This window comes from Fukomys damarensis, unplaced genomic scaffold (assembly GCF_012274545.1).
Source record: "Fukomys damarensis isolate Sample0158 unplaced genomic scaffold, DMR_v1.0_HiC HiC_scaffold_1, whole genome shotgun sequence".
Classification (NCBI taxonomy): Eukaryota; Metazoa; Chordata; class Mammalia; order Rodentia; family Bathyergidae; genus Fukomys; species Fukomys damarensis.
Window position 1 is genome coordinate 31,664,533 of NW_022900913.1, and position 10,995 is coordinate 31,675,527.

The following is a 10,995-nucleotide window of genomic DNA, read 5'->3' on the forward strand; positions in this document are numbered from 1 at the left end:
TCAAAAAGGAAAAAATTATCTTGTATTTATGCAGATTGTATCAATGACATGACAATCTCAAATTTCCTGTAAGTGAGGATCTTGCCACAAACCAATAACAAAAACAGGAAAAAAATAACAAAAACCCCTGATCATGGGTAGTGACTGATATGTCCCAGAACATTCTCTTTCCAGCATGTCTTCATCCAGCTGAGAAAACTCTTCCTACCACATCTGCCTTTACTAAAGGCTCTGCGCAAAGGACTACAGATGTGGTGCAGCCAAGGGAAAGCTTCACTCCTGCCCTTGACTCATGCAGCTAATCCCAAGAAACACAAAAATTCATTGTTTGAAATATTTATGACATGCAACAGGCTTCCCTGGGCAAGAGTGAGAACATTGGTCTTCTGTTTGCATCTGCCTTTCAGGAAAGATCATCGTCATATTAGAAAGCAGGATAAAACCAGAGCTGACCAATCACACTTTTTTTTTTTTTTTTTTTTTTTTGGTACCAGGGATCGAGCTCTGGCTCTAGTGCTTAAGAGGCAGGTGGTGGAACCACTGAGCCAAATCCCTGGCAAAATGCAATTTTTTATGTCTCCTTTTATACTCCATTCTTTCTTGGTGTTCTATGCACCTGAATTTTCGGGGCATTTCAAAGTGATTACAAGAAGTTGTCCATCCTGTCTTAATCTACTAAAGATATTCAAAATGAGACATTGTTATGAAGAGAGGTTGAAGATAAAATTTCTAGGAGTGTATAACAAACTGATCGAGCAATGAGAAATGTTAGTTAATCAGACACCACCTGTGGCAGAACTGGGCATGGGACTTGCTTTCGCTGTAACCTGGCAGAGAGGCGATGGAAAACTTTATATCTGCTCTGCAAATCTACCTTTTCAGTGATTACCATTACACTCTAAAAATAATTTGAATTATAAACGATTAAAATGACTTACATTTCTCATTGCACGAGTTTGTTATACACTCCTAGAAATTTTATCTTCAACCCCTCTTCATAACAATGTCTCATTTTGAATATCTTTAGTAGATTAAGACAGGATGGACAACTTCTTGTAATCACTTTGAAATGCCCCGAAAATTGAACAATAGCCAATGAAAGCCTGGATGAACCTGAAGCCATTATACTTCTTGATGTCACACTGTCACCTTCCACTAAAAGTCTCTGAGACACAGACACAATACCTCCCAGACGGAAGTGCGTGGTCTCTCACCAGTAACCTACCAGGAGTCTCCTAAATAATCACTACATGCACAGAATCATTTAGAAATTGAGCCTTGAGCAACATGCTTAAATAATAGCTGTAGAATTCATTTATACAATTTGTTCATGCAAATTTTAAGAAAAAAGTGAACTGTCTTTAAGAATACTTTAGTCCATTCTTGAACACCTTTAGTTTTATAAATGTGTGTGTTTCTCATATGCATCCTAATAACAAGCCAGAATTTCACTAATTAAAATAAAACGGACATCCACACGCTAACTAGCAAACCACTTGGGAAGGTGGCTTTTCTAATGGAATACTTGATGTGTGCCTATGAGATACAGGTTCTCTAATAGAGTCAAACTTCTAGCTATCTAGAAATTGCATAATATGTTCTAGGTTGAAATATTTGACATTATATTACTTCATCACATTACCCAATATATTACCTACACCAGATAGGAAGGAATAAAGTTTTGATAATTACTAGTTAGCCAGAATTATCTTCAAAGTAATTCAGTTCATCCTCGTGCAGTGGGCAGACAGAAAAGAAATCCGTGCCAAAGCTCAAAGACTTCTCTCAACATTAGGGATGAGGGGTAGAGCTTCCAAGTATGAAGGCAAAAGGCTTCCTTACTACTGAGGAGTGGGTTGGGGCAAAGGAGCAGTTGTATATGCACATGTATATGTGTGTGTGCCTGTGTGTGCTCTCTGTTTTTGTTCACTGCCCAGTGAAGTAAATATTTCCTTCCAAATTTTATTGTGCTTTATTTGTTTATTCTCTATGTGGCTTAACTAAGCCTCTGTTCCACTTCCTAGTGGAACCATCCTTCTTAGAAGAAACCTGAAATTCAGTTAATGTCTTAAAATTTTAAAAATAAAAAAATCCAGTGCTTAGAATTTCAGTCTTCCAAATGAATCTGCTTCATCCTTTGAGTTGCAAAGCCAGAAAAGAGAAATTGTGCTGAATTAACAAGTGTTCATGAATGCATTATTAAGCCTCTAGCTTAAAATAATTTGAAAGTCATTATTTGGAAATGTTTAAGGTATGTGATTTGATTAATAAAGTTACTAAGTCTATGCTTATGATCATTATCAATAATTTTACTACATATATTTTTAATTTTAAATAGTCCCTCTAGTCCTTCAAACTTTTCATCAATATAATCTTAGCTTTGAGTATGAGAAGTTCTGCCAGAGAAGTTTGTTTTATTTAATGTTACTGGAGGCAAAACAACTCAATGAATAGAGATAATCTGAGATAATCTCCCAAATCTTCAGAGCTCTCCAAAATTGAAATAAGGAATTTTTAGTAACAAAGGCATCTTGTCAGTAGAAGTAAACTAGTTTTGAGGTTGTCTCTTCCTTGTATTTACAGTTACTTTAATCTCCTGAATCCTTTTTTCTCCTGGTCCAGTGACATTTCTCCACCTTCCTTTTCAGACACAAACCCATATACCCTCCCCATATACCATATCATTCTGAATATATGTATTTCTTGATTTCTTCTGAGATAAGATTCAAAATGAACTTTCACTAACAAATTGTGTACCAGAAAAAAAGCACAGGGAAAGTAGAAAAGATCCATTTGTAAATTACAATTAGTCTATAAATTTTAAAAAGATATTTTGCAGATCCAGTTAAGGTCTTAATACCTCTACATCCTATTGCTTAACCCTTCCAAAGTAACACATCTGACTCTGGTCACCTTTGTTCTTTGCAAATCCTGCTCTGATTTCTATCTTGAAAGATCCCCTGAACTGTGTATATTCTCCAGTTAACACATCTCTCTTGAAGTTCCCCATTACAATACAAACACACACACACACACACACACACACACACACACACACACACTAGCCATGCCACCTTTAACCTTCTCTATTGCCTGTAGTACAAACAATATTAGGGTAGGCCCTGACTTATTTTACCCTTTTAAGAAAGTTGAACTATCTCTTCTGAACCAATCCAAGGGCCGTGTAACTTCAATGATGCCATTCTGCCCAAAGCCTCTTTAATCACCAAGTTTCTCCCCCTTTTGAAGCCTATTCTTCTTTTGGAGCTGTTCACTGAGTACCATTTTCTATGAGGGGAAATTTTAATCTTTTCACTCACAAATAAGCAAGGAGACATACACTGACATATCATGAACCTCCTCAGTTATGCCTTGTATGACCAAGGTGGTGGCTGTCAACTTTCCCAGGCTGTTTTGGGTGACTCAGCCTCAGGCAGTTATTAGGTAAGTAGTTTACTAAACTTTATTTATATACTGTTTTAATGATAAAAACAAACAAACAAAAAACCCTTGATGATAACTTCAAGAAAGACATACACAGGAAGAAGTAAATTTTTTCTTCTTCTTTTTTTTCCCCCCAGGAAATCTGTAGGTCTCTAAGTTGCTCGGCCTAGGCTAGAAATTGCAATTATCTTCCCTCAATATTCCACTAAAAGGTGATATGATGAGTGATTTTTAAAAATAAAAAGGCCCAATATTTGTGGAGCAAAGAAATTTTAAAGGGCAACATAAAAATGAATTCTAAAAATCCAAAATGTATGTTTAAAAACAGTGACATTCTGGAGAGACTTAGAATTTGTGACTCGTGACATGTGCAAAATGGTTGTAGAGTAACTGAGGAATCAAAGAGGCCACTATGATACACATGAAAAAGTGCCCCTAGGAAAAGAGATACAAAGAGTAGAAATCAGAAGGAAAATGAATCTAGTGGGACCTTTCAAACTAAATTGCATTTAGAAAGGGAAACTAGAACAATTATTGCTGTAAGGGAAGTTTTAATTCTCCTCATGCCTAAAAGTTATGGATAAAAGGAAGAAAACTCTGGAACTCCCTAAGCAATGGTCTACAACAGGATTAAGATACTTGGAAAAAAAATAAATCATAAGGTGTGGAAGGTATTTGCTGACATGTGTATCCACCAAAATGTACCTAACCAGCAATGATTCCTCAAAGGCACCTAAATATAAGCATAACACCTTCTCATTCCATCCTTCCGTTCATCTGGGTCTTCATTCAGTTGTACAAACTGGATATCCATCCATAATCAATATATAATGCACAATATACAATGTACAAAAATACAAAATGCAATAAATTGAAGAAATAGCACAGAAAACAATATATTCAAGTAAATCCTGTAATTTGCACTCTAGCATTTGTAATACAGAATCAATTGTAATTTCTAGTATGAGTGACATAAAAATAAAGTTTTCTATTTCTCTTTTCTGATTCAATAAAAAGAATCAACAAATATTTCTCATCTTCATTTTTCTTATTTATAAAATCAGAAGGCAATATTATTTTATATTATCTCTAAGGCATCTCTAAGTATAAATATTCTACAGTTCTATCCATAGTTGATGCTTCAAAAGGAAGAAAGAGTAGTAAGCACTGCTAAAGGACTCCCCAGTACAGTCTCCTTTGTTTATGAAAAGGACCCTTATTTTATCTGGAACTACAATACACATACCCGAGAAGCTACCATGTGAGATCTAGACAGCTAGATAGAAATAGAAATTTCTGAGAGATGCTTTAGGGAGTCTTTTAATATAAATTTTTCTCTGCATTTTTCTTTTCTCTGTCAAAGTATCCATTCTTATATGCCTAGGCCATGCATGGTATATGAATCTTGTAACTATGAGGTGATAAACAAGAGGTGAAAAACCTCACATTCTGGGAGAAAAGCATAAAAAGCAAAATCAACCAGTCTGTGGCCCTAACACCATCCAGAATCTCTGGATCATTTTATTCGCAAAATTCTCTCCTTCTCTCTACCTCCCCCTCCTTCCTCCATCACTGTTAGTTGAGTTTTACACAACTCCTAATGTAAACCCAATTCTAATTGACATAGAGAGCAAGAGAAGATAAAATCACACATACATTATCGTTATTATTGCATAATATTTAAAATAAAATGTAGCTCTTTTATCCAGACTCTTCTAGTTATATTTAGGAAAAGATTGGATAAGAAAACATGGGGAGTAAAGGGGTGATCCCATGATTCCCACCAAACATGTGACTATGGGGTGACACAGTTTTCAAACACTCTGACTTTTGAAACCTGATGATTTTGTCTTTTATAGTACTATCCCCTACTTCTTTTTCTTTCCTCTCGTTTGGTTTATTGGTACCTTTTAGGTATACAGTACAGTTACATTCATCATTGGGATCTTTTACCTTACATGGCAGGTCTTGGTTCTCATTTTTTCCATTTTTTCCTTTCTTTCTTTTTAATTTTTTTCTCATTGAGTTTACATTTTTTCATTTTCTCATATTTTTTTCTTTTCCCATACCAAAACTACTGTACAGATTTAATGCAATGCTGATTGAAATTCCAACACTATATTTCACAGAACTAGAAAAAATAATCCAAAAATTCATTTGGAACCATAAGAGACCTAGAATAGGAAAGCCATGCTAGGCAACAGAGACATGGCATGGATATAACAATTCCCAATTTGGAACTACATTACAAAGCCACTGTGATAAAACAGCATGGTACTGGCAAAGAAACAGACCTGAGGATCAGTGGAACAGATTCAAAGATACAAAAACAACTCCAGATATACTCAGCTACCTCATCTTTGACAAAGGAGCCAACCATCTTCACTGGAGGCAAGATAATAATAAATTTCCACCATTTAATAAATGGCGGAAAAACTGGATTTCAACCTGCCAAAGATTAAAACTAGACCCTTATCTTTCACCATGCACTAGACTAAAGTCCAAGTGGATTAAAGATCTAAATATTAAAACAGAAACACTAAATTTGCTGGAAAATATGTTAGGCAGAACTCTTGAAGACATTGGCATAGGAAAAGACTTTATGAACAAATCCTCAGTAACATGGGAATTAGCAGAAAGAATCAACTGGGATCTCATCTTATTAAAAAGCTTTTGCACTACAAACAAAACCATCAACAGAACTAAGAGACACCCTACAATGTGGGAAAAAAATTTTACCAGCTGCTCCTCAGACAAAGGACTATTATCTAGAATATATAAAGAACTCAAAAAAATCAGCCCCCCCCCAAATATAAAGACCCAATTCAGAAATGGACTTCTGAAATAAACAGACATTTCTCAGACAAAGAAGGAAAAGCATCAAGTAAGTACATAAAAAAAAGTTCCACATTACTGGTCATTTGAGAGATGCAAACAACACAGAGATTCTACATCACCCCAGAAAGAATGGCTGCTATCAAGAAATCAACTAATAACAAATGTTGATGGGGTTGTGGGGAGAAAGGAACCCTTCTCCATTGTTGGTGGGAGTGCAGACTGGTGCAAGCACTGTAGAAATCAATATGGAGATACCTCAAACAACTAGAATTAGAGGTTCCATTTGACGCAGCCATCCCTCTGCTGGGTAACTTTCCAAAATAATTAAAAGAATCATACCACAGTGACATATGCACACCCATGTTTATAGCAGCACAGTTTGTAACAGCTAAAATTTTGAAACAGCCCAATTGCCCATCAGTCGGAGACTGGATAAAGATATGATTTTTTTACTCAGCCATAAAGAATGAGTAATTAGAGTCATTCACAGGAAAATACATGCATATGGAGGTTATACTCTTAAGTGAAATAAATAAGTCACACATGTATAATACCGAATAGTTTCTCTGGTGTGAAAAACTGTAATTTTAAATAAGATCCTAATGGTATAATTGACAATGTGTAATAGGAAGAAAAGGGATAAAGGTGTATCCCCTATTTCTTTTTTGGGGGGTTGAGGTTTTGTGACTGGCTCTCCCTATATAGTTGTGACTGACCTGGACATGTGCCACCATGCCTCGTTCTACCCCTTACTTCAATCTTCATTTTTATTATTTCAATAGCCATAATGTTCAGCAGGTCATTCCCTGGAGATAAGAGCTCCTGATAGCAATAGAACCTCTGCCTGCTAAAACCAGTCAGTAGGGCAGTGGTCCTGTTGGAGATGAAGCTTCAGAGAAACACAACCTGGAGATCAGATACCATTATAACAGAGAGGAACCTTGTGTGGAGGCTTCATACTCTGAATCATATTGTTATTTGCAAAAAAGTCAGAAAATAAAGTATTTTTAAAATCTAAATGATAAATGATCCCTTAGTAAATCCCCAAACCTTTATTTAGGTATTAGTTATGACCTCCAGAGAAAGCTGTTGTTGCTGTTGTTTATATTTCCTTTCCCCTCCTAAAAATAACAGCAATTTGGGATGTGGATATATTTGTTTCTACTTATATTTCATCCTACCCTCTCCCCCCATGCACAGGTAAAGTGCACACACACACACACACACACACACACACACACACACAACTTTCCCAGTTGGAGAAGACAGTGGCGCCTTTATCTTCCTACCACTTATTTCTTATAGTTTTCATATCAAAAAAGAGTTTATGAAGCTTTGACTCTGTTAATGGACACTATTGAACCATATATGGGTCAAAATTCCAGTCCTCCCACTTATCAGCTGTATAGTCTAGGTGAGTTAAGTCTCTATGCCTTTGATTCCTATTCTATCTAGAAAACGGGGCTGCAATGATGCCTACTTCATAGTATTTTAAGAATAAAATGTGTTGGACAAGCCACTTAATCCCTGTGCTTCAGAGACTCTAGTTGTTGGTGAGTTAAAAATGTGATGTCGTATATCATTTAGGTACTTAAAAGTATTTGCAGCAGCAGGCAAACATCAAATATTAGCTATAATTCTCAAAACAATGTAAGAAAACTTAACTTAAAAATGTATTGAGCTTGATATATCATTGCTTTTAAGAAACTACAATAATTTATTTTTTATGGTCTGGGGATCCTGAGTTGTATCCCCTCCCTGCAAAATGTGTCCTTTAAGTTTAATAAATGAATACACATAGTATATAATGTGCCTCATGTGTTGACATGAAGCCCAATTCTACCTTCCATATTAGATGGTCCTTCTGTGATAGTTGTCTTTGCAAGATTTTCATAGCCCCACACCAGATTAAACATGGTCCAGTATCTACTCTCCCATAAAACACCATTGATCAAATTCTGTGCTGAAAACTTTTATTAAATTTGGGGATGATAGACAGATATTACAAGGCAAGCAATACAAAAATTTGAATGTTAAATTCAGTGTTTTAAAGTCCTATTAAATCTCCTACCATAAATAATTTCTCTCTGGCTTATTTTTCACTCATCTATCTCATATCATCTCCTCAGCTTCCTATGATCGACTTCCTATGATCTTTTCCTCTAATTCCTAGCTTTCAGCCCCTCGATCCTATTAATATCTTACCATAACATTTTAGTTCTCAACTATCTCCTTCACATAAAATTCCGTTTGGTTTGTATATCCACATTGCAAAGGGTATCTTCTGTCTATCCTCTCCAGCTCTGTGAATAAGCAGGTACCTTAGAAGGACAAATTATGAGGGTGGATTCCCTACACATTAGTCTCTTAAGCAGAAGCTCTTGAGTTCTTTTTCCCCCTTTCTGACACATAACCCTAAATAAATGGGACCAACTCAATCCATGACATCTCACTAACCACTGTCTGCAGCAGCCATTGGTCAGTATTAAAAGGGGGGGAGGGAGAGAGAGAGGGAGAGAAAGGGAGAGTGGGGAGAGAGAGAGAGAGATTGGAGGAACAGTCCTTTCCTTTGAATATCTCAAATAATAACTAGTGACGTGGATGATGACACACAACTATAAGACACTGCGGTCATTGTCATGAGAAAGTTGTGCATTAAATATCATGAGAACAAAACTATGAGCTGTCTGTGAACTTCAGAAACTTAAATCTGTCTACGGCACAAGTATAAATATCTTGGTTAGGTGACAACATACAGGACCAAATTAGCCTCTGTCCCACAAATAAACCTAGGCAAATTCTTCTAATCCCACCCAATTAGACCTCTTTTCAGCCTTGTAGAAGCTAGTAGGCTTATTCTTAGTAGGTCTCTAAATACAATGTTTCTAGTTTGAAATGTTTCTAAAAACAGGAAGTATCATTTTCACTTCTGCAGTAGGATTTCCTCCATGTTTCCCCACAGAGATAACATCAGTGAGCTGGTTCTCATACACGCTTTCTTGGATCAGACCATTGATGTGTCCTCTCTAGTAAATATCTCATAACACAAAGAGCATTATCAGTGCAGGCTAGAACTCAGCAACTTTGCTGGCCCACCTCTCTTGTAGCTTGACGGTCAGCTTGACAGACACTGATGTACCACTCCTCCATGTGGGTGAGAACAGGCCATTACCCTCAATATTTCTCAAGAGGAGAATTGTCTAGAAGTTAAAATCAAGTGTGAGGCACTTGATGCTAAACCAGCCAAGGCTCTGACTCATGTTGTCACCTTTCTCTACGTTCCTCACTGATGGGTTTCCCAAGATATGGGCTAAACTCCTCTATTTGCCTGGCATGGCTAAAGAGTTACAGTTAAAGATTACTTTCAAGTTGTCTAACATTGTAAAACTGAAAGGGTTATAGATTAGGCATCACAGACCTAGCACTGGGAAAATGCATAGAAGTTATGAATGCAGAAGCAGGAAAAGAAGCTTTTCATCCCTTTGTACCAGAATACCACTTAATCAAAGGTTACCTACGCAGAACCTTTTGGTACTGTAATTATAACTATTATCCTCCTGTAAGAGGGTCCTGGTTGCTGTTCTGATCTTGCAGTTTCTTTTCGCTACTCTTACTCTACAACCATGTATGAATTAGAATTATTAGAATTATTATTAGAATTATTATCATTTGCCATCTTCATGCATATGTTTATTTGTATAGATATCAGCCTGCTATACCCAAGACTGTACTAAAAGAAGTAAGTCAAGTAAACAAAGATGAAGATCCAAAAGTAAAATTAGGAAACCCTTGAAAGGAACACAGATTATCCAAGGTAAAAAAATCTGACATTGCAGTGAATAAAAACTTCTGTATCTCTGACACAGAACCTTAAAATCCCAGTGGTGTTCCAAATAGAAATCTTTCATATGAATGACTGCAAACTGAAGCTTTAAGTAAGCTGTCAAATGGTTTTGTGATACAGTAATATATAAATCTATATAAGACCTTGTTTTTTTAATGGGGTAGCAGGTAGAAGAACTAGAAAAGAGATTTGGTCACCCTTTCTTGACCATGTGTATTATTGTCACTAAGAAATTAAAATAGTTAAATTTGCTAAAAGTGCAGTGTACCACATTAGTTACACACAATGCTAAAAATATCTGCCTTAAAATTTTAGAAGGAAATACTGTTGCTCCGTATTGTTTGTAAATTTATTTGCAGTATGATATAAATGAAGCGCTCCTCCCCACCAGTTGTCTGATGAAAAGTTTGCTGTGATTATTTATAATTAATAGTATTTCTTAAAGAAGGTAGAATAAAAATAGCACTCATTGTAAAGTGCATTAATAAAACTACATTTTGAAATTTTAAACAAGATTTTGCATCACAGATTGGGAAATATGCTCATAATAAATGTTCATAATAAATACTTTTCTAAGGCTTAACCACCTATTGGAGAAAGGGCCCAAATGCAGGCAAACAAAATCAGAAGTTATGAGAGCAGGTTTAGCTAGTCATACTTTTGTCCTTCTCTCACAGATGTGTAATTCGGAAACTCAGCAACAGTTAAACAACCTACCCCAGAAGGAACTGCTCTGTAATAACAGCATTGCCCAGGAGAAAGCAGTGCAGTCCACCAAAGGGAACCACATGCATAATTTTCTAGTAAAGAAAGTAATAAAAAAAGAAGGAAATAAAAAAGGTTAAACTAATTTTAATAATAATTTATAT